The sequence below is a fragment of the Malaclemys terrapin genome, chromosome 4, assembly GCF_027887155.1.
Source record: "Malaclemys terrapin pileata isolate rMalTer1 chromosome 4, rMalTer1.hap1, whole genome shotgun sequence".
NCBI classification, from domain to species: Eukaryota; Metazoa; Chordata; order Testudines; family Emydidae; genus Malaclemys; species Malaclemys terrapin.
This window is the reverse complement of record NC_071508.1, coordinates 43,802,638-43,822,517: the sequence shown is the minus strand read 5'-3', so window position 1 is coordinate 43,822,517 and position 19,880 is coordinate 43,802,638.

Genomic DNA, 19,880 nt, shown 5'->3' with positions numbered 1-19,880 from the left:
GATTCTCTGAGGTTACCTACTGAGCACCTCAGACTTGCTGATGTGATTTCAAAGAAGAGACTTTTGTGAAGATTACTGGTTCAGCCCTTTGCCTTGTTAAGCTGACATCAAAGCGTGGGCCATTGTCAAGTCACTGGCTCAGCAAATCTAGCTCGCTCAGTTCACTGGAGTAGCAGCTTTTGAATGCCAGGCTGTTGCCATAGAAATAAACAACCTTCTGAAGTTACTGGATTAGCACATCTAGCTGCTTTCTGGGCTGAAGTCAGAGAATGGGTCTCAGTGAGGTCTCAAACACAGCACATTTATCTTTCTGGGATTGTGCCAAGGAATAGACCTATGTGATGTCACTGGCTACTGGGGCTAGATTGGCTGCTAAGCAGGCTGCCAAGATTTGCTATCCCCATCTACTCTCACAGCTACCTAATGATTTCCTTAGTTCTAGCATCTCTCAGAGCTGGGCAGGTAGTGAATTGGAAAGGTGTCAAACACTGGCTGCCTCACATTTGCTCATTCATCTCTCCTCTGGCCCCAACCAGCAGCTGTGGTGGCAGCAACAGGGATACATTCCACCGCTGGGAAGAAGACATATGTGTGTGTCAGCAGGGGAGAGAGGACCTGTTGGGGAAATAGCACTGTTGTGTTGATAAGGGACCTGCCTCAGTCCCAAAGGGTTATGATTAGCGTATGTAGCAAATCTTCAAAATTCACAAAGAAGTCAACATTTTTATGAAAATGTTTTCCCTTTTTTTGTCACAATTCAAAATTATGATGAAAATTTCTTGGAAATTTTTCAACATTCAAAATTTATCAGCAAATGCATCATTACCAAAATACCCCATGAAATGTTCATGAAAATATATCCAGTTTTACTGCCAGGTCTAGGAAAGTCCTAGTTTACTGTTACAATATTAAACAGTTAAGAGTGGTCTGTGATTTTGTGTCAAGTTGTCTGTGACTCCTGCCAATTATACTAACCTATTAAAAAAAAACCCTACCCTTTTATTAAACACATAGTGACAGAATGGGAAACAGTTAAAGCCTTTGAAACTTACAAAGTAAGACTTCCTCTTTGACTTTTTCCACTCTTCCTTCTTCCTTTAGTTGTATAAAGTCTTTTAAATAGACAATTCCATATTTAACAGTTTAAATTGGTATTAAAAGTTCTTATTGAGGAAAACAGTCTGTTCAGATGCTCTTCTATTGCTTTTGTAGCCCAATCCTGATTTTTTTTTTTTAAAAAGATAAGCTAAAACAAAACATACTTGGGGTGGGGGAGAAAGTGTACAAAAGACAGAAATAGACAGCTTCTATCTCTGTATATTTCATGCTTGCAGCCTAGCTGCTGGAAAATTACAGGCCCAGCACATGGGATTGAACTAAAAACATTATTTATAAGCTTGTATTTCTGATTATAGCATGGTTGTGTGCAGCTTGATTCTTATTAGAGCTCAGGCAAAAAGAGAGAGACAGGAAAGATGTAGAAGAAATGTGCGTGCATAAGGGGATGCCTGGAGATGACAAACTTGGGAGGGGAGATAACAGGAAAGTTCACCTCTTGGCTATTGCTTAGAATTCAGCCTAGCTCAATGGAAGTGCTGATGTGATCTGGCTCTCTCTCTCTCCTTGGCCTCAATCCTGCAAGCACTTATCTGGATGGTTAGCTTTACTACTATGTGTAGCCCCATTAAAATCAACAGGGATATTCATCATTCATAACTTTGAACATGTGAAATGTTTTAAAGATTTTGTGAACATTTTTAATAAAAAAGAAAAAATGTTGAGTTTTGCTGCACAATGAACACAACTTCAAAATTTCAATTTTTTCCATAAAATTGTTTTTCCAGTTTTTGACCAGCTCTGAGGGTGTGTGTGTGTGTGTGTGTGTGTGTGTGTGTGTGTGTGTGAGAGAGAGAGAGAGAGAGAGAGAGAGAGAGAAAACATTGCAAAGGAAAATATGTAAAACATAAACACAGGCACTAAATGCTGTAATCACAACGGTATGGTTATTGTGTAGGGTTACTACAGGGTAGAGTTAAGGTTGTTTGGCTGCCATAGCTTGTCTTTTCATACTTTAATATGTTTGAATTTCTTTTAAGTGTAAACCTCTAGGTTTCCTGGGTTTGTAATACTTGGTTTTGGGATAATTAGCTTTTATCCTTAAATTAGTGATATATACTCTTAACCTTAACATAATTTTTATCTTAGATATCCATTGGCTTCTGTGGCAGTCTGAGCTGGATTTTGCAGTCTAAGATGTCTAAGCATTGAGGCAGAGCTGTCATTTATGTCTGGTCAAATGCACAGCTAGAATCTATTCAGTTCCTTCTCCAGTGCTCTAATAAACAGATCTTTTAAACCTAACCTTTTTTTATTATTATTACTACAAGACTCTATGTCTGGAAATCCCCTTTTCTATTGAAAATAAATGTGAGCAAATATTTGATGCAATAATTAAACAAGACCTTCCAGATTTTTACAATGGTTATCACTGCTCTGAATTCCTATTACTCATAAAAGAAATATTTAACTGCACTTCCTTACTAAAGGAGGCTTAAGTACTTGTGGTTACCATCTGTGGGGAGAATGGACTTTGACTTCAGAAATGAAATAAAAGATACCAGCCTAATAAGCCTTATAGATACACAGTAGCCAGATGGCCCCGTCAGCTTCCAGACACCAGCTTCCTCCTCTATTATCACATCTGGCACAGAGGGCTGGGTTTTCCTTTCTTTTTTCACTTGCCTGCAAAGCAACTGGAAATTAGTTTGATTTGTTCATATTTTTTATTTTAGAGAGACCCAAAATAGTTTATTAATAAAAATAAATATTTAATGTTAATTGAGGCTGTGCGCTAAATTATCAATGGCCAGGGAAGCAAAAGTAGACCCCTGTGATAGCCAAGCTTTAGGTCTGAGCATACTGAATTGCAGACTTTGTCTCCCAGTCCTTGTTTAGGGCATCATTCTTCCCACCAAGTCAGTAACTACGTAACAAGGAGGAAACGTCGTTAGGTTCAATTAGTGGCGTTTCCAAGGAATTCTTACATTGAAGTAGACCAGCCTCTTCTGCTGCAGAACTCAGGGTAACCTCAGGAAGGCAAGAGGCATCCATGCAATTGACATTTGCCCCTGCTCTGACGCCTGGCCCCACACATAGACGCCAACCTATGGATAGTGTGGCTGCTCCTGTAGTGCCCCCATAGAGGATTCCACAGTGCAGAGAGGCAGGACAGCTTAAGGTAATACCGATATTAATGCACTTCTGCTGGTTTCCTATGTATGTTTTGGAGGAGCTAATCCAGAGCTCAGCCCCTTCTTCTCCTCAGCCTGTCACCTCGTCAAGCTGTCTGGAGTAGGTTGTGACAGGGCAGACTGTCAAGGGACAGGGCACAAACCCCAAACTGGTTGTATGTCTATAATTAGATTTCACCAACCAAGTAACAAGTGTGAACTCCTAAAGCACTATAACAGCCTTAGCATGGAGTCACAGACAGTCCCCTGGGGTACTTCCCTATCTTGCTACTGAGGCAAGCCTGCCTTTGTGATAGGTGGTCCCTTACAGCAAAAATCACAACAATATTCAGGTTATTCCCAGTTGCAATGGACCAGTCAGTTACCCAGGTCAATGGTATCTTAGGCCTCTCACCAGAGACAATGCTTGTAGCTAATCCTGTAATAAACTAACTAAAGTTTTATTAACTAGGAAAAAGAAATGACTTGTTTACAAGGTTAAAGCAGGTAAAGATACACACACAAATGAGTTACAGTCTTAGGTTTTAAAAGGTAATAGATGCTGATATAATAAGCAAGGTCTATATGTCCTTTAGAGCTAATCGAAGCTAAGCAGCTTGGTGATCCCTTGCTTATGCTTAGAGATATTTCCCTGTCCAAATTCTAAGCAGCATAATGATAACAATTCCTCTTTGGCAGGGATTTTTAGCCCTTCCCCCAGTGTTCCGGTGTGATGTGATAGGGCTTGTGCACATACCCTCTTCATGGGTGCGGGGGAAGCAATCAACAAAGTCTTTTGTTCACTGATGTTCCACAATACTTTGTCCAGTGTCTATTGGCCTTCTTTTGTTGGGGAAGAGATGACACCTCTTGCAGTAAAGTAGTATTTCATACTTGGTAATGTTTCTCTCTTGACTGGGGTTTTTTACAGATTTAACAAACACTTTTATAGTTAAAGAACAAACACTTAAATATTACCTTATAACATGGTATACAGATATTATAAGTAAGCCAATGTTTTAGTCACAGGTATTTTTAGTAAAAATAATTGTCAGGTCACGGGCAGTAAACAAAAATTCATGGCCAGTGACCTGTCCATGACTTGTACTATAACCCTGACTAAATCCTTGGAGTGCTGCAGGTGCTCGTGGAGAACTGTGGGTGCTCGGGGGGGCGGAAGACCAGGGGGGCAGTGTGGGTGCTTAGGTGGGAGTAGCCTGGGACCCCCGCTCGTGCTGGAGGAGGGGGGAATTGGTAGGGTTGGCAGGCTCCCTACCTGGCTTTTTGGCAGTGGTGACATGTCCCTCCCTAAGCTCCTAGCTCCACCCACTGCCAGCTCCGCAGCCCCCATTGGCTGGGAGCCAACCACACCAGCCGCTGCAGAAGTCAAGGAAGTCACAGCAAGTCGCGGAATCCATGACAAACTCGCCACCTTAATTATAAGTACAATTAATGCATGCCGCATCCTACAAGCATTTCATAAAGTCTAAACACTAATTACATTCTTAGAACTCTAATATCTGTTTTAACAATACTAACCACACAAGCAACCTAAACTGGTTTCTGGCTATGCATTTGCCAGTGTTCAGTGAGGCCAAGGGGCCTTGGCATGAGCTGGCACCTGCTCTGCCAGCGTCACACACCTCTCCACTATTTCCACTTTTGTGGAACCTCTATGGAGAGTCTTCTGGGTCAGAGAAAAAAGGAGCCCATACTGCACAGGCAGCACTCCACTCTTGTCTTCCCAGTCTAATTTAGGATTTTCTAGAGTACCCATTACCAGCTAGTGTGTATATATATTATAGCTTTCCCCATACTGGGTTTGAATCAGAAACTTCAGATGAAACCCATGATGGGGAACCATCTGAGCCAAAGCTAATGAAAAAAAATAATGCTAATAATTCATGTAGATTTAAAGTTCAGCTAATTGTGAAGTTCGGATCTGATGGTCTGATCCAGGGTTTTGGTTTGGCTAATAATTGAGATAAGGCAAGGTGTAAGGTTCACATCCTCAACTTGTGTAAATTGTTGTAACTGAACTGAAGTCAATAGAGTTATGACATTCTATACCAGGAGAGGTTCTGGCTGGTGGGTTTTAAAATGGCCATACCTAGTCCACACTGACTGAGCAAGCAGTGTCTAAACTATGTGTGGAAACACTTTAAACCCCATAAATACTTAAAATCAGGCTGACATGGTTTTATCTGCGGTGTAGAAAGATCCAAAATCTTCAACTGTTGTTATTAAGTAAAGAGAACCCACCAGACTGTCATACCCGAGAGTACATACCATACAGGATATAGTTATAGCATTGCCATTTATTTTATATAGTCTGTTGACTCTGGGTGACTCATATTTTATGACCTTACAGAGGTGATAACAATCTGTGTCTCAAAAGGCTAAACCAATTAAGAAAAGCCCTGCTGTCTGATAGCCTGAGGTGAGTATTAAAGGTGGTGTTTTGAGACTTGGTGTCTAATCACTTCTGGCTTCTTACTGAGCAGCTGTGTGAAATTATCCAGCCTTTGGCAAACTTTCCCTACAAAAGATGCCTATTGCATCTGAAGATAAATTGTCCTTTACTTGTTCACTGCACTGAAAGGTGGGGCCCATCTGCTTGTGGGAATCAGTTTTCTGAGCACTTAGTATCTGCGTATTTGTTTTCCCATCAGTTATGATTTAGTGGTTTTGTATTTTCTGTAGTCTGAAGAAGACAGAGAAAGACAAGTGCTGTCTTACCCAGAATAAAAATATGAGTTCCTAGATTACTGACTTAAATGTTGATTCACTTGTTCTCTGACCAGTAAAAGTCAGCAATTTATACTAAATTGGGGCAACTCAGTTTTCAAAATTGTAAATAGCAATTTCCACAACTTCCATATCTAGCAATTTTACAAGATGCAGTATTTTTTATAGAACCCCAACAGGTCCAAACTCAGCAAAACCAATGTGATCCCTCTGATGTCAAAGCTGCTGTAATAGAGGAGAATTTGGCTCATATGTTTTGATGCATAAGATCTCATTGAAAAAGGTCCCTTCTCTAAGGGCAGACATTTATTGTCAAAATGTCTAGTGAGATACTGCTGACATCTGAAGGAGTCAAACTCATACTGTTGTCCTGTGAAATTCAGGATCTCTCATTCAAAAAATGGGTGATTTTTGTTTTGTTTCCTCATCAAAGACAACTCTTTCATATAGGAGGAACAGAAGTTTATGCCACACTGAAATGGCAACTACCAACTATTCTGTATTCTAGTACTCTGTAATCAAGTCTTTCAGTTTCTCTTTCTCTAACTCTTCACTCTATACCCGAGGCATTATATACCCCTTCTCGTGCCATGTAACAATGGCACCATCTCTTTATAAGGCACAATACTAATGATATCTCACAGCCTTTTTTCTTTCGCTTATATTTAGTATAGTAACAAATACTGCAAGCAGGATCATGAATATAGCTTGCCTACAACTCACTTGCCATACGTGCAGTATTAATGGTTAGTGATTACTAATTAGATCACTCAATCTTTAGTTCTCTTGCTTTTTCATATAGTGGGCCAGATCTGATGATAGAGATCCTCTCATGGGCAACTCCCCACTGTACACTCCACATTCTCTCTGCAACAGCTATGTTTCTTGGTTAGAGATTGACTCATGCCCAAATCCAGATTTTGGGGAAGACCTGATATGGATCTAAATTCCATAACCGAGTCCAGTTTCTATGATGCACCAAACCAAAATTGCAGAACCACCATCCCAACAAACTTTAGGAAAGTTGAAATCTGGGTCTGGATCTGAAGATGGCAGCTAAGATCATTCTGTACTAAGGACAGATTTGAGAAGACAAAGTCAAAATCAATTCACTTTAGTTCAAAAGGTGAGGATGCCCACCATTTTGTATTAGTGCAGTATAATTCTGCTCCTTGGGCAAAGGACTTTATATTTATTAGAACAAAATCTCCTTCTGTTTAGGTTCTGCAGTACTATGTAATGTACTTTGCAATTTGTTTCATCCTCCTGTTGTTTTGCTACCCCATCAGATGTTGGTGTCCTGTCTTCTCCACACATTTGACCACTGTTGAATTTATATGAAGATAAAACTTGGCAAAAGGAGATATGAAGCAGCCATGTGGGGTGCAGAAGTACTTAAGGTGTTGTTGTTGTTTTGTATTTGGTTAAGAAAGCCTCTGGAATCCCTAAAAATGGCTTGAATTGCATTACAAACAACAGGAAGTATCACTCCTTGAAGAATGACAGAAGTAGCACCACCAAGAAGTTTTTATTGGAGAACCAAAAGGTCACAAGTTGAGAACCACTACTCTACATCATTGCAGTTCTATGGTGCCTAGCAACATACAATCAAAACAGAATTAGGAATAAAACTCCTTGTAGGGTGAAACACGCCTTATCAAAATCTACCACGCCTGCTTCTAGATTTGGCTTTGCTGTTAGAATTGCAATCTGTGATAGTAGGGAGGTGTGCCAGTAATCTTTTATAGACTGCTTCATCTGAAATTTTCACAAATGGAACATAATACAACAGTCCATAAAAGAAACAACTGAATAAGAGATTTATCGGACAGCATGAAGGCCTAGGAGGCAATAGTGCCAGCTAGACTGTGAGAAAAAGAGAGACCAAGAGTGTGGTTGTGATGTTCAGATGCCATGGCGATAAGTGCAATAATTAAACTCTAGCTAGACCAGCTAAATAGGTAGATGGATTGCATTAGAACAAGATATTGGGAATTTGTAACTCCTGAGTTCTAATCCTGGCTCTGCCACTGATTTGCTATGTGACTTTGGGCAAGTCCTTTCAACTTTCTCTGGGACCGATCCTCAGCCAATGTAAAATAGTGTATCTCCATTGAAATCAGCTATGCTAAACAATTCAAGTAGCTAAGTCTCCTTGTGTGTAAAATGGGCCTAATGATGCTCACTCACCTACCCTACAAGGGGGTTATAAGAATTAGTTAATGTTTGTAAAGTACTTTAAAGATGGGGTTAGAACTCAGGACCTTTAATCTTAGTAAAGTTATAACACAGCCTTGAGCTGAAAGTAAAGGTGCATTAGCTAGGAGCAATAGCAGACTCTGATCGTCTATCAACTAGCCACTGTGGGGGGGGGGGGTGGAGAGAGGGGAAGAACGGGACACCACACACATAGCCACACTCCTCTTACCAGGCGAAACTTCTGCTAAGTGTCTGAGGTCCGTTGCTTTGAAACCTTCCTCAGCACAGATTGATGGAGGAGACCGAACTTGAGACTTTCAGCACCAAAGGCACAAGCCACTTGAGCTAAAAAAGTCACTTAATTAACTGTCAGCATTAATAGGCTCTTGTTCACTGCTTTTAGCCAGACATTGCAGTGGGGCATCAAACGTCACTTATCTAGCATGTTACATTAGTTTAAAAAAATGTATATTTGTTTTTCTCACCGTTCAATATATGTTTGAGGTTTTTTCTCTATTTATAGGTTTATTTTTCTTAGATGCAGAAATAAATCTGTCATTACAGGCCAAACTTTTACAGCACTTTTGCTTTCACACAATACACCTTTCATTTTCAATACAAACACTACAAGTGAGCCACTACCCACACACTGTGACTTCCTCCATCATTAGTTTAATCTGACAACACATCAAATTTGCTTTTGCCACACTCAGTGTTTCTTATTTTTGTCTTTGGATAAAGTGAGTGGGAACTCCAGACTGACAAAGAGTCTTGGAGTACAATGAAAGGAGGCAGAACAAAATGGATTTAATGATGACATTGCCAATAACTGTGTTACTGTGACAGCTGCACAATTAGAATATCTAAATCAGATGTTATACCAAGTATTTTATTTTAAGGGGTGGGAAAACTTTGTGAGAGAACCCTTGCCACTTAGAATTTGGGGCTATGCACACACCTATAAAATGGACTATATCAAACATGTGGCCCTATCCAGCAGTCTTTACATGGACAAAACTCTGATTGACTACTTTCCCCCGCTCTTCATTGATCTCTCTTCTCCAAAGAAAGACAGTTCATGGACTACAACTCTTCTGAAGGTGGGACAGTACTGTAGTCCCACTAGGATGATGTGAAATTTATGTTCTTAATTTGGTGCCGAGATATCATGGTGACTCCTGAAATAAAGATGATTGAACAGATAGAGTGGAAGGATCAGGCCCAAACATTGGGTCAAATCCGCACCTGGTGTAAAGCCATGTAGTTCCACTGATGTCACACTGGAAACAATTGGTTTATCATATTGTTTTCTTACAGAAAGGATCTAAAAGATCAAAGGTCTTTATTTGACCTTTGAGTTTTGTTATGAATCGTACAATATCATAGTTCCACATAAAAAGAAGAACAGGAGTACTTGTGGCACCTTAGAGACTAACCTCTAACTGCCACAAGTACTCCTGTTCTTCTTTTTGTGGATACAGACTAACACGGCTGTTACTCTGAAACTTGTCATAGTTCCACATGTTAACACGACTTATTTGTGATCTCTTGACCTTTTGGAAATGGTAAGTATGGTTCTCAAGCTGGAAAGATGGACAGCACTGGGGTAGAGGAAATTATAGAGTTCTAGCAGATATATTCTACAGCTGTTATACATCCAATTCTCCATGTGCAGGTTTCCATTGTGAATCCATGTAGTCATAGGACGAAGCTCCATGACACCATTCTCAATTCCTCCTTTATGGTAACGTGGATGGAAAGTATGCAGAACACAGCTCTGTTCCCCAAGGGCTTTGGATTACCCACCATCACCCTCCCTTATAGGATTTGTCTCTTTCACCATACGGCAGAACCATGAGTTCCTGCCTTTTTGGCCCTATGCACTTATGGCATATGGTCAGGACTTCAGCATCTCCATGTACCTATGTAAATATTCACTGCCAACTGCTGAATTTGGGCTTGCCATGAGGTTGGAGGAAAATCCCACATGAATTTCCCTGATAATCTTTTGTATTGTACTACTATATTTAAAAACTTCAGTGTGTTGCTACCTGAAAACTGAGTTGGACTGACCATCATTTTAATAAAAAATATTGATCGATTTAAACCAGCTCCATTGTCCCTTGGTCTGTGTGGCTGCCCAATAATGCACATACCCCTGTTTTCCTGCATGGCCTGCCTGGACCTGGGATTTCGACACACAGCAGTAAGTGGGTGCTACTCCCTCCATTAAGCAGAGAGTGAGCAGAATATGGGCACTATCCCACAAAGCACCAGCTGGCACATCTGAGGCAATGCAGGTATGGATCAGCAGCCAATTACTACCCCACCCCTCTCCCTGCAGAAGCAGGAAGGGCATTGTGCTCTTTGAGAGACATTTTTTCCCTCTTTTGCTCCTGGCATGACTATTCTACCCAGAGTCCTATGCCAAAGGGTAAAAGGAAAATCTAGCCCTAAATGAGTCACATGAGTATTGTGCCCAGACATGCATTCCTCCTTCTGGGGCAGTATCAGATTATGTAACAAAGTGATGTGACACAGAGTAGCATTTCACCATGTAATATGCGTCACATTGGAAATCCGATTCCCTTCCTGGTTTTGTAAATCATACATTTGTAAGGGTCACTTAAGAGAATCAATGGGCTTTTCCTTCCGCAAATACAATACTTAGAAGGAATCATCTCCAGCTTGAAATTTTGAAATGTGGAAAATAAACCCAACAACTAAGAAGGATATAAACAACATAACTTACAATACAATGCAGTGGTTTTTGGTCTCAGTTCAAGAAAACATTTTCTTCAGGCTCAATTCATTTTCACTCACACTTTAATTCAGTCAACAGTTAAAGTAATGGTTTTAAGGTTCGATTTCAAGATATGGGCCAGATACGCTGCTAGTGTATATCAGCATAGCTCTATTGATTTCAATGGAGCGGCAGTGATTTGTACCAGCTGAACATCTGATCTGAAATGATTAGCAGCTTGGATAAGACAAGAAGAAAGTATGAGAGTTGGATCAAAACTAGTGAAAAAGTATTCCCTTCCCCTCTAACTCTGGAGAGTTGTGTGATGTGGCTAAGGTTGGAGAAGCAGAGTGCTCATCAGGGAGTAGATCAGAGAGGAAGACTTGAATGAGTTCATGTGAGCTTGGAAAACCAAGGAAGCAATTTTGAACTGGATTTGAAGATAAACAATAAGGCAAAGCCAGCAATGGAGGATGAAGATATGTTTCCCTTGCATACAGCACCTTCAGAATCCAGAAACAATTGTAGTTTATAGAGTGGGACACACAAGTAGTCAGCTGGTATAACATGGTATACCTCAGCTGGATTGGGTCTTAGGTTTTAGGAAGAACATACAATATTTAAGATGGAAAATGATAAAGACAAAAATAAGTACTTGAAGCTTGAGAGGTAGGTCCTGTCCGCTAAGATTCAGGAAATGGAGTTAGGTAACCTACATTTCTCCCCATCCACTACATTTCTGATTTTTAAAAATTGTTTCCTTTGTGGGGAAGATTTTTCCATCTTCAATTTTGGGAAATCTGATTAGAGCGGGGAGAAAAAGATTTCCCTTATGTCATCTTGGGAAATGTTTGCTCTGCTTAAAATACCAGAGCAATCTTTATTTTCTGACCGAGAAGCATGAGTCATCCATTGGGCTGCCTCTGACAAGTTGAAGTAGTGGAACTCTGTCTAGTTTTTTTATGTCAAGTAGCTTCTTTCTATTGCTGGTAGGGGGAAAGGTGAATGGATGACTAGACTCTTCGTGGGGCAGAGAGGAGGAAGAGGGGTTCAGTGAGTGAGTGTGGGAAAGTCTATTGACCACAGTAGTATTTACCTGCCTCACAAATGCGCCCTCTTGACACCACTTTCAAGAAAGCTTCACATCTTTTGTATTCTGACTCACCTTGTGTAAAGTCATTGATTTTCATTTACCTAAACTGTTTATTTCATCTGTTAATTTAACCAAGAAGGCAACAACATCTCAAACATTAGCAACTAATGCAATTTGGTGCCAAGAAGTCTTGGTATTCCTTTCCTACTAATTGGGCTTCTGTAGCGGGGCGGCCTGGCTTCCAGGCGCCCCAGGAAGCGATGAGCCAGAAAAGCCGCCAGAGTGGGCGGAGCCACCACGGCCTGTCCCCGCCCCCCGGAAGTCAAGGGGCGGGACAGGAAGTATAAAGGCCAGGCCCCAGCGCTCAGTAGCTGGCCGGCAGCGGGAGAGGACAGACGCTGGTGCCCGAGCTCCCGCGGACCTGAGCCTGCCGAGAGCCCGGTATCCAGAGGAGGACTGGCCGAGCCTGCCGAGAGCCCGGTACCCTGAGGAGGACTGGCCGAGCCGGCCGAGAGCCCGGTACCCTGAGGAGGACTGGCCGAGCCTGCCGAGAGCCCGGTATCCTGAGGAGCAGTCTGAGCTTCCCCCCGCCGAGGGCCCAGAGGGAGCGACAGACCTACCTGGTGCTCGGGGCCCGGAGGAGCCCATGATCTGTGACCCAGCAGACGGAACTCAGGAGGAGCAGGTACCCATGGAGGAGGAGATGGGAAGTGGCCCGGGGATAGCAGACCCCGAACCCATGTCAGTGTGTTGCGGTCAGGATCCCCACTGACTGCGCGGCAGATGGACTGCTGCGGATAGGGCCCCGGGCTGGAACACAGTGGAGTGGGTGGGCCTGTGTTCCCCCCTGCCACCCCGTGCCGGGTGGCAGTCTCTCCTCCTCCTTGTCCAAGGGGCCTGGGCCCCTGACAGACTATCCGTTGGCTGCCCTGCCCTGACCTAGGGCCTGGGCTAACCCAAACTGACCCAGCCCCTGCTACAAGGCCTGGGCCACTGACTGACTATTGGTGTGCTGCCCCGCCCTGACCCAGGGCCGGAGCTGCTGATTGTGTGCTCAGTCCCTGCACAAAGGGCCTGAGCTCAGAACTGTTAATTGTCTGCTCAGCCCCTGCACAAAGAGCCTGAGCTCAGAACTGTTAATTGTCTGCTCAGCCCCTGCACAAAAGGCCTGAGCTCAGAACTGTTAATTGTCTGCTCAGCCCCTGCACAAAGGGCCTGAGCTCAGAACTGTTAATTGGCCGCTCAGCCCCTGCACAAAGGGCCTGAGCCCAGAACTGTTAATTGTCTGCTCAGCCCCTGCACAAAGAGCCTGAGCCCAGAACTGTTAATTGTCTGCTCAGCCCCTGCACAAAGGGCCTGAGCTCAGAACTGTTAATTGGCCGCTCAGCCCCTGCACAAAGGGCCTGAGCCCAGAACTGTTAATTGTCTGCTCAGCCCCTGCACAAAGAGCCTGAGCCCAGAACTGTTAATTGTCTGCTCAGCCCCTGCACAAAGGGCCTGAGCCCAGAACTGTTAATTGGCCGCTCAGCCCCTGCACAAAGGTCGGGTCCCTGAACTGTTATTCGCTTTGTAGCGGGGCGGCCTGGCTTTCAGGCGCCCCAGGAAGGCACGAGCCCCACCCCGGAACTACTACACGTGGCGAGCCAGGCAGGAGTCCCGCCCAGGATGTGGGCGCGAACCCTCGACTCCGGGGAGAGAGGGGCCGGTCGGAGAAAGATCCCCCTCCCGAGACATGGATCTGTCCCAGCTCTTGGCCCTGGTGACAGAAACCCAGGAGCGGCAGCAGGCGGCCCAGCTGCAACAGCAAAGGGAGCAGCAGGCCGCACAGCTGCAACAGCAGCAGCAGCTCATGGAGCAGCTTGGAACTCAACGGAACCAGCTCGTGCAAGACCTGGTCACCCAGCAGCAGGAGTTCCAGCGGGAATGTCTCCAGCAACTCACAGCGACGCTGGCCCAGCCTGGAGGCGCAGCCGGGACTACGCGGCCCAGCCCCCCGATCCGGCTGACGAAAATGGTGCCCGACGATGACCCCGAAGCCTTTCTCGTCACCTTCGAGCGGGTGGCCGTTGTCGCCGGTTGGGCCCCGGAGCTATGGGCTTCCATATTAGCCCCATACCTGACTGGGACGGCGCAGATGGTCTACCGAGGCCTGTCGGTGGAAGCCGCCCAAGACTACAGCCAAGTAAAGGCTGCCATTCTTGATGCCCTGGATGTGAGCCCCGAGACTTTCCGGCAGCGGTTTAGGAGTCTGACCTACCCCACGGGGGCCCGACTTCGGCAGGTGGCTCAGGAACTCCGGGAAACCTGCAAGCGGTGGTTACAACCCGAGCACCGAACATCGGAGGAGGTAATGGAACAGGTGCTGCTAGAGCAGTTCACCCATGTTCTTCCACCACGGGGGCGGGCCTGGGTTCTCCGGCACCGACCAGCGACCCTGACCGCCGCCGTGTCCCTAATGGAGGACTTCCTCGCGGCTGACCCGCCGATAGGCCCAGGACTCCGAGGGCCCCCACCCGGGGCGGAGCGCCCTACCCCCGAGAAGAAAGGAACACCTGCTCGAGCAGATTCACGGATTTCATCCCGGGGAGCCGAGGGTTGGACTCGGGCCCCGGTGGCACCCGGGCGACCCGCTCGGACCCCGACCCCCATAGGGCAAAAAGACCACCGAAGTCCGCCGGGACCCCCCCCTGGCGTCCGGCCCCGGACGGGGCGGGCCACCCCGGGGCCCTGTTTCTCCTGCGGGGAGTACGGCCATCTCCAGCGGGATTGCCCAGGGCTGGAGTGTACCTTTGGCCAGGTCTGTGCAGGGGAGGCTCGGGCCCGTCCTTCCCAGGCGGCTAAGATCACCGTGCCGGTGGTCCTTGAAGGATACCCGACGGTGGCCCTTCTCGACTCAGGCTGCGGACAGACGCTAGTCCGCCAACGCTTCGGTCCCCCGGCTGACGCCCGATTGGGTGAAATTCGCCTGCAGTGCATCCATGGAGACGTACGGCCCTACCTGAGTACCCGGGCCCAGCTGACGATCGAGGGGGTCACCCGATCAATGGTGGTGGGACTGGCCCCACGACTGGCATACCCCGTGATCCTGGGCCGAGACTGGCCGGAGTTTCCAGCACTCCTCCGCCGGCACGCAGGAGACGACCCGCGGGCCATGCCCGCCCTAGAAGGGGAGACCCCCGAGAGTGAAGGAGAGGAAAGGGAACCCCCCGAGCCAACCAGCTCGGCCGGAGAACCAGAGGATGCTTCCCGAGGGGCGGCGACAGATTCCTCGGCCACCATGGACTTCTGCCGGGACCAACGGGCCGACCCCACTCTTCAGCGAGTATACGAACAATTGGCCATGGCGAATGGGACTGTCCTCGACCCCGGTCGAGCGGCCCAGTGGCCACACTTTGAGTTGCGGCAAGACCGCCTGTATCGGGTCGAGCGGGACCCCCACACGGCGGAGACCCGAACCCAACTCCTCGTTCCCCGGCGTCATCGACAGTACGTCATGAAGTTGGCCCATGACGTCCCCGCGGCTGGGCACCTCGGTCACGAGAAAACCCTGGCCCGGATTTTGGGACGCTTCTTCTGGCCAGGGGTGTACCAGGAGGTGAAGAACTACTGTAATTCCTGCCCGCGCTGCCAGTTGGCCGCCCCGGCCCAGACTCCCAAGGCCCCGTTGATCCCGATGCCCCTGATTGAGACACCCTTCGAGCGCGTGGCCATGGACCTAGTGGGGCCCCTTCCCAAAAGCAGTGCAGGGTTTCAATACATCTTGGTGATGTTGGACTATGCTACCCGGTTCCCCGAGGCAATTCCCCTCCGGAACATTACAGCCCGCACCATCGCTGATGAGCTAGTGAAGATTTTTGCCCGTGTCGGCCTACCCCGCGAGATCCTCACGGATCAAGGGACAAACTTTACGTCGCGGTTGCTCCGCCAGGTGTGTGAGCTTCTGGGGGTCAAGCAACTGCGAACGTCAGTCTATCATCCCCAGACGGACGGGCTGGTCGAGAGGTTTAACCGGACCTTAAAAGACATGCTCCGTAAGTTCCCCCCGGAAGACCTTCGCCGATGGGACCAGCTACTCCCACCCTTGCTCCTAGCGGTCCGAGAGGTCCCCCAGTCGTCGACGAAATTCTCGCCGTTCGAGCTGCTCTACGGCCGTCGACCGCGAGGCCTATTGGACCTAGTGAGGGAAACTTGGGAGCAAACCCCCTCACCGGCCCAGGGACTCTTAAAGTACGTGATCCAGCTCCAGGAGCGTCTTAAGCAAGCGGGAGGCCGGGCCCAAGAGAATTTGAAAGCCGCCCAGGAGACGCAAGCCCAGGCCTACAACCGGGACGCCCAAGCACGGGACTTCTTACCCGGAGACCGGGTATTACTCCTTCTCCCCTCCAGTGAGTCGAAGGTTCTGGCTCGCTGGCAAGGACCATATGAGGTGGTCCGGAAAGTGGGCCCGGTTACATATGAGATCGACCAGCCCGACCGGAAGAAGCGGATACAGCAGTACCACATCAACCTGCTCAAGCCCTGGCGGGAACGGGAAGGGCTTTTGATTAACCCCTACCCACCAGAGCCCGAGCTAGGGCCCCAGGTAGCCCATACCCGGGACCCTGAGGAACCCCAACTTGGGGAGACCCTGACGGAGGAACAACTCAAGCAAACCCGGTGCCTCCTACGAGCATTCCGCCACACCTTCACTGCCCAACCAGGAGCCACCTCCCTGGTGTACCATAGGATCCAAACGGAGCCGGGGGTGGTGATTCGCGGCGCGACCAGACCCTTGCCTTATCACCGGAGAGGCGCCGTGGATGAGGAAGTACGGGCGATGCTGGACCTGGGCGTGATTGAACCATCGCACAGCGAGTGGCGAAGCCCCATCGTGTTGGTACCGAAGCCCGACGGCTCCCAACGGTTCTGCATCGACTTTAGACGTGTGAACGCCATCTCCAAGTTTGATGCCTACCCCATGCCCCAGATAGACGAGCTGTTGGCTCGGTTAGGAGGAGCTCGTTACATCACGACCCTGGACCTCAGCAAGGGGTATTGGCAAATCCCCCTGGATCCTACTTCAAGGGAGAAAACTGCGTTTGCCACCCCCACAGGCCTATACCAGTTTACTCGAATGCCCTTCGGCCTCCACGGAGCCCCGGCCACGTTTCAGCGCCTGATGGACTGCCTCCTCCTCCCCCACCAAGACTACGTGGCGGCCTATTTGGACGACGTAGTCATTTACAGCCCGCAGTGGGAAAACCATCTGGAACAGGTCGCCGCCGTCCTGAGGTCCTTGCGGGCCGCCGGGTTAACGGCCAACCCAAAGAAGTGTTGCATCGGCCGACAAGAAACTAAGTATCTGGGGTACGCTATCGGGCACGGCCAGGTGAAACCACTGGTGGACAAGGTGCAGGCCATTGCGACCTGCCCCCCGCCCACCACGAAACGGCAAGTACGCCAGTTTCTGGGGCTAGCGGGGTATTATCGACGCTTCATTCCCCACTTTGCGGCGATCGCAGCCCCCTTGACGGGACTCTTAACGAAGGAAAGTCCCCGGCAAGTGGTCTGGACCCGTGAGTGTGACGAAGCCTTTCAAGCCCTCAAGACAAGCCTGTGTCAAGAGCCAGTCTTATATAGCCCCGATTTCAAGCAGGCCTTCATCCTGCAAACCGACGCTTCGGAGGTGGGTCTCGGGGCGGTCCTCTCCCAAGAGGTTGGCGGCGAAGAGCACCCGGTCCTTTACATCAGTCGGAAGCTCTTCCCCCGAGAAAAGAACTATGCCGTGGTGGAAAAGGAAGCCCTAGCCGCGAAGTGGGCTTGTGACGCCCTGCGGTACTATCTCCTGGGAGCCCCTTTCATCTTGGTCACCGACCACTCTGCTCTCCAGTGGTTGGCCCGCATGAAGGACCATAATATGCGGCTGCAGCGGTGGTATTTAGCGCTGCAACCTTATGCCTTCACCGTTCGCCATCGGGCTGGGAGAGACCATGCAAACGCTGACTTCCTTTCCCGCCTAGGAGGTATGGAAGGGTCTGGCCCCGGTACCCGGGAGCCAGCCTTGAGGGGGGGGCCGTGTAGTGGGGCGGCCTGGCTTCCAGGCGCCCCAGGAAGCGATGAGCCAGAAAAGCCGCCAGAGTGGGCGGAGCCACCACGGCCTGTCCCCGCCCCCCGGAAGTCAAGGGGCGGGACAGGAAGTATAAAGGCCAGGCCCCAGCGCTCAGTAGCTGGCCGGCAGCGGGAGAGGACAGACGCTGGTGCCCGAGCTCCCGCGGACCTGAGCCTGCCGAGAGCCCGGTACCCTGAGGAGGACTGGCCGAGCCGGCCGAGAGCCCGGTACCCTGAGGAGGACTGGCCGAGCCGGCCGAGAGCCCGGTACCCTGAGGAGGACTGGCCGAGCCTGCCGAGAGCCCGGTATCCTGAGGAGCAGTCTGAGCTTCCCCCCGCCGAGGGCCCAGAGGGAGCAACAGACCTACCTGGTGCTCGGGGCCCGGAGGAGCCCATGATCTGTGACCCAGCAGACGGAACTCAGGAGGAGCAGGTACCCATGGAGGAGGAGATGGGAAGTGGCCCGGGGATAGCAGACCCCGAACCCATGTCAGTGTGTTGCGGTCAGGATCCCCACTGACTGCGCGGCAGATGGACTGCTGCGGATAGGGCCCCGGGCTGGAACACAGTGGAGTGGGTGGGCCTGTGTTCCCCCTTGCCACCCCGCGCCGGGTGGCAGTCTCTCCTCCTCCTTGTCCAAGGGGCCTGGGCCCCTGACAGACTATCCGTTGGCTGCCCTGCCCTGACCTAGGGCCTGGGCTAACCCAAACTGACCCAGCCCCTGCTACAAGGCCTGGGCCACTGACTGACTATTGGTTTGCTGCCCCGCCCTGACCCAGGGCCGGAGCTGCTGATTGTGTGCTCAGTCCCTGCACAAAGGGCCTGAGCTCAGAACTGTTAATTGTCTGCTCAGCCCCTGCACAAAGAGCCTGAGCTCAGAACTGTTAATTGTCTGCTCAGCCCCTGCACAAAGGGCCTGAGCTCAGAACTGTTAATTGGCCGCTCAGCCCCTGCACAAAGGGCCTGAGCCCAGAACTGTTAATTGTCTGCTCAGCCCCTGCACAAAGAGCCTGAGCCCAGAACTGTTAATTGTCTGCTCAGCCCCTGCACAAAGGGCCTGAGCCCAGAACTGTTAATTGGCCGCTCAGCCCCTGCACAAAGGGCCTGAGCCCAGAACTGTTAATTGTCTGCTCAGCCCCTGCACAAAGGGCCTGAGCTCAGAACTGTTAATTGGCCGCTCAGCCCCTGCACAAAGGGCCTGAGCCCAGAACTGTTAATTGTCTGCTCAGCCCCTGCACAAAGGGCCTGAGCTCAGAACTGTTAATTGGCCGCTCAGCCCCTGCACAAAGGGCCTGAGCCCAGAACTGTCAATTGGGTGCTTAGCCCCTACCCAAAGGTCGGGTCCCTGAACTGTTATTCGCTTTGTAGCGGGGCGGCCTGGCTTTCAGGCGCCCCAGGAAGGCACGAGCCCCACCCCGGAACTACTACAGCTTCACTTCACTGTTTCTCCCAATAAGGCAAGAAAGGAAGGCCATGCCAAAAACAAACCTACAGTCTCTGAAGAACAGGCTAGATCCTCAGCTGACATAAAAAAAGCATTGCTTCTTTGACTTCAGTGGAGCTACCTTCAGTTTAAACCTGCTAGTTCATAAACTCTTTAACTTGGCCCAAGAGAGTATACAGATACTTTAAGAGGTTCATTGGGCTAAACTCAGCTTTGAAGATAAACTCCCAGTTAGTGTTCATCAAGATAATTGAAACTAGAGGGGAAAAGAATCCAACAGGAAAGTCAAAGTCATGAATTCTTTTTTCTTATCCCTGGACAGTTCAGTTTAAGGTG